The sequence below is a fragment of the Arachis hypogaea genome, chromosome 16 (genome assembly GCF_003086295.3).
Source record: "Arachis hypogaea cultivar Tifrunner chromosome 16, arahy.Tifrunner.gnm2.J5K5, whole genome shotgun sequence".
Lineage (NCBI taxonomy): Eukaryota > Viridiplantae > Streptophyta > Magnoliopsida > Fabales > Fabaceae > Arachis > Arachis hypogaea.
This window is the reverse complement of record NC_092051.1, coordinates 80,145,027-80,150,134: the sequence shown is the minus strand read 5'-3', so window position 1 is coordinate 80,150,134 and position 5,108 is coordinate 80,145,027.

The window sequence follows — 5,108 nt, the reverse complement described above, 5'->3', positions numbered from 1 at the left end:
TTGAAGTTTAACCTCCAGTTTGACCTCAAACTGGAGGTTAAACGCCAGAATGAAAAGCCTCACTTAAGGAGCACTCCACGTTTAACCTCCAGTTTGACCTCAAACTGGAGGTTAAACGCCAGAATGAGTATGCCACCCAGGGAGGAGTTCCACGTTTAACCTCCAGTTTGACCTCAAACTGGAGGTTAAACGCCAGAACCAGGAAGAGTACCAGGGGCCATTCCACGTTTAAGCTCCAGTTTGACTCAAACTGGAGCTTAAACGTGTTCGATAGTTTCTCCACTCCAGGGTTGCTCTCTCCAAGCTTCCACGTTTAAGCTCCAGTTTGACTCAAACTGGAGCTTAAACGTGTTCGACGTTTTCTTTCACTCCAGGGTTGCTCTCTCCACCTCCACGTTTAACCTCCAGTTTGACCCCAAACTGGAGGTTAAACGTGTTCGACACCTCCAGGGCCACCATTCCAAGCTTCCACGTTTAACCTCCAGTTTGACCTCAAACTGGAGGTTAAACGTGTTCGACCTCCAGTATGCCTCCACCCCTTTCCACGTTTAACCTCCAGTTTGACCTCAAACTGGAGGTTAAACGTGTTCGACCTCCAGGATGCCTCATTCCCTTTCCACGTTTAACCTCCAGTTTAACCTTAAACTGGAGGTTAAACGTGTTCGACTACATTACTCTCCAGGGCTACCTTCTTCCATTTCCACGTTTAAGCTTCAGTTTAACCTTAACTAAAGCTTAAACGTGCCTCTACAAATGGCCTCACTGGAAGTGTCTGGCGTTTAAGTTGCAGTTTAAGCTTAAACTACAACTTAAACGCCACTCTTGAAAAGGGTTTCTGGGCCAAAAATATTGTGATTTAAGTTAGTCTTTGAGCACAATTATTAACTTAAACTTACTTTGGTATGAAACCCAATTGAATATCATGGTTTATGGGATTGGGCCTGAAGGATTGATGAGTTTGAAATCTCAATTTATTGAGTCATGTGTCATTATTTGATTATCACTAAGTTGGCTCAATAAATGTTACAGGACTTGGATCAACAACCTCATCAAGATTATGGATCATAAACCCAAGGCAAAAGAAAAGCAAGGAGAGGCCTCAAAGCCCAAGAAGCACAACTGAAGCTCAATATAGAAAGTGTATAAATAGGATAGAAGTTAAGTTAGAGGGGACTTTTACTTTCACTTTTAGCTAGTTTCCTTTTCTTTGTAATTGAATTCAGAGCTATGATTCACTAAACCCCCTTTCATTGGGTTAGGGAGCTCTATTGTAATTCAATGAATCAATAATAGTTTATCTTCTTCTTCAATCTTTTCTCTTGAAATTTGTTAGAAAGCTTCTCGATCTAATTCCATTGAGTAGTTGTCTTGGGAAAGAGACTACTCATATTTGGAATCCTTCGGAGCCTTGGGAAAGGAATGGAGGATTCATGCTAGAGAAGCTTTCTCACAGTGGATTGGATTGGGGTTTGGATGGATATTGTGACATGTAATCCTACCAAATTGTGGTTCATGAAATTGTGTGGTATAATCAGTGATCAAGCATCATCTCTTCTTATGAACATTTAAACCAAGGGATTGGGAATTTGTTTGTTTTTAGAGAGCATTGGTGAGCCAAGGAATTGGGATCCAATCATATAAGATTGCCAAGCAAAATTTAATGAATGCATTGGTTGAGGAAGAGATTTACATGTTTTGATTCGGAGATTTCAATATCTCCTAAACCCAATGAATTCCCCATTTCTGATTTCCACTTTCTCTTTACATTCTGCAATTCAATTCTTGCAATCATCCCCATTCCCTTTTAATTTCAGCAATTTACATTCTGCTCTTTAATTCATGCAATTTAAGATTCAGCCATTTAATTTTCTTGTCATTTACTTTTCCCGCCAATTTTACATTCCGCAATTATCATCTCAATTCTTGATTCCGCTCAACTAGAACACACTTCTAATCCGAATTGCTCACTCAACCAATCCTTGTGGGATTCGACCTCACTCTATTGTGAGTTTTTACTTGACGACGATAACCGGTGCACTTGCCGGAAGGAATTTTGCCGATCGTGCAATTTCCTAAATCGTAGCATAACTAGTTTATGTGCATCAATCATGTGGTGGGGGCATGCTTCCAGAAGATTATTGAAGTGCTCCCAGTATTCAAAGAGAGTCTCATTGTCGTCCTGAACAATTGTAGAGATATCCTTCCTCAGTTTATCAGTAACTTCAGATGGAAAGAATTTCTCCAGAAACTCCTTTCTGAGTGTATCCCAGTTGGATACATTTGCTATAGGTTCAGTGTAGTACCACTCTCTCGCTTTCCCCTCAAGAGAGAACGGAAAAGCTTTCAGCAGAATTGAAGTTTCATCAGTGCCATCATGCCTGACAGTAGAACAGGCTGCCTGAAAATCTCTCAAGTGCTTGATAGGCTCTTGAGCAGGTAGGCCATGAAACTTGGGCATCAAATTTAGTAGTGCGGTCTTTATTTCAAAATCTGTAGCTACCGCTGGATGATGCGCTTGAAACGGTTGCATTGTAAAATCAGGAGCTCCTTCCTCCTGAATGGTAACTCTTCTAGCTGCCATGTTTTCTGCACGTAGAACAACCGAATCAGTAGAACGGGGGCTGGTTTCTTCCTCAAATTCACTTTCAGATCCGCCCTCAGAGTGGGCTAACCTACGCTGTTCTCGCCTTATTCGTGAAATAGTCCTTTCAATTTCAGGATCGAATATTAGCAAGCGCGGATCAAGAAGTGAACACGTCATTTGACGGAAGAAACATGCAGCTCATAGTAACAAAATTAAATAAAATACAAATAAATAAATTCTAAATAATAAAATTAGCACTCTATTGCAACTCCCCAGCAACGGCGCCAAAAATTGATGGGAAGCAGAAGTTGGTGAATTAAAAATTTATTAAAATGGTTACGTTGCAAGTATAGTTCTTAACTCACCAAAAATCTGCCTATCAATTTAGAAACGTGTCACAGAAAGTTTAAATTAAAATTACTGGGAGTTTTAAGTCCCAGGTCGTCTCCCAAGGAGTTGCAGAAAAGTGTGCTGTTTTATTAATCAGATGTTCCAAGAAGTTGAGCTAGGTAAATTGGAAATTAAATTGAGAAATTTTAAATAATATAAATAAAAGCCTTGACTGGGAATCAATTGGTTAGAATCTCTATCATTGATGGTGTGATTGTAAGATTAATTTATAATTAATGGTTGTTCTGTTTGGTTATCCCTTACTAGGTAAGGGAGAGTCAAACAAGTGGGAATGCCAGATCTGTTCACAAGTTGCAACCCACTTAGTTCAAAGGGATTGAAGTCGGTGACAGGATAGCAATCCAACATTTAACCCAATTACAAATTTTCTTTCAATCCTTCCGACTCAAGAGTTCCTTTTAATCAACTCCCCATCAAGTAAGGAAACTACTCACGCATTGTAAATAAAGAATCCATAGCATATGAAAGGGAATTAAAAGAAGACATGATTATTGGAATAGAAATTGAATTAAAAAGAAATAATCCTTGTATTAATTAATCATAAAAGTATCTGAATGACAAAATTGAACATAACAAAGAACATGGAAGATTAAAACCAAGTTAAGAGAACAAACTAGAATGATGAAGTCTTGATGAGGAAATAACTCTTCTCAATGTTCCAATGCTAAGACCAATTGAAAATTAAAAATCCTAAAAACTAGAGAGAAAAACCTAAGAGAGTGAAAAACTAGATCTAAAACTACCGAATGAATGTGTGTGTTGTTTCTGCATATTCTCTGACTCTAGTCTGCTGTTCTGGGCCGAAGACTGGGCCAAAATAAGATCCAAAATCGCCCCCATCGAATTCTGCAGATTATGCACATCGCGCATGTCACGCGACCGCGTCGTCCATGCGGACGCGTCGCTTGCGCTTTTTCCTCTCCACGCGTTCGCGTCGTCCACGCTACTGCGTCGCTTGCGCTTTCTAATCCACGCGACCGCGCAAGCCATGCGGCCGCGTCACTGCGATTTGTGCTCCTTCGCGCGGTCGTGTGAGCCATGCGACCGCGTCACTTCTTGCTGGTTATCTCCTCAAATTCTTGTGTTCCTTCCATTTTTGCTAGCTTCCTCTCCGATCTCCATCTCATTCATGCCTTAAAAGGCCTGAAACACTTGACACACAGATCACGGCATCGAATGGAATAAAGGAGAATTAAAAGTAAATAATTAAAGTCTCTAGGAAGCAATTTTCAAACATGTACTGAATTTAGGAAGGAAATCTAAATGCATGCTAAATTGATGAATAAGTGGGCAAGGATCATGAAAAAACCACACAATTAAACATAATATAAACCATAAAATAGTGGTTTATCAACCTCCCCACACTTAAACATTAGCATGTCCTCATGCTAAATTGAAGGAGACAAGGAAATAAGTATGAACATGCAGTAACTCATGAAATGCAATGCAATCCTACGTATATAAATAAATGCAACTATATGATTATTGTCCACTTGATCAAAAGTAAATAAGCCTTTCAAAACAGTTACAAATCAAATTCCACTAATTCTATCATTATACAATAAAACCGATAAAAGTGCAAGAAGATAGCTTATGAAAGCAGGAAACATGAAAGTTTAAGCATTGAACCCTCACTGATAATGTATGTACGCTCTAATCTCTAGTGTATAGGGTAATCACTCTATTCTTCTCCAGTCATGTTTTCTAACTTTTGTTTTTCTCTTAACCAATCAACAACATTTAACATACCAATGCAAACATCATGAGGTCTTTTTAGGGTTGTAATGGGGCCAAGGTGCAGGTAAGGATATACATATGGCTAAGTGAGCTTTATAAATTGAATCTTTAATTAACCTAAGCTCTCACCTAATATACATATATTCTATATACTTTTAAATTCATGCTTAGCTACCCATAATTCTCTTTTTCAACCCATACTCATGTTTTAACTTTGTATTTTAATTCTATCCTATGTGCATTGATCTTTGAATTCTGAATTTAACATTGGGGTAATTTTGTCCCCTTATTTATTGATTTTTTTTGAATAAATAAAGCTTATCAATGCACATAGATTTTTCATTCTTATATTTTCACATGAGTGGGTATCCAAATT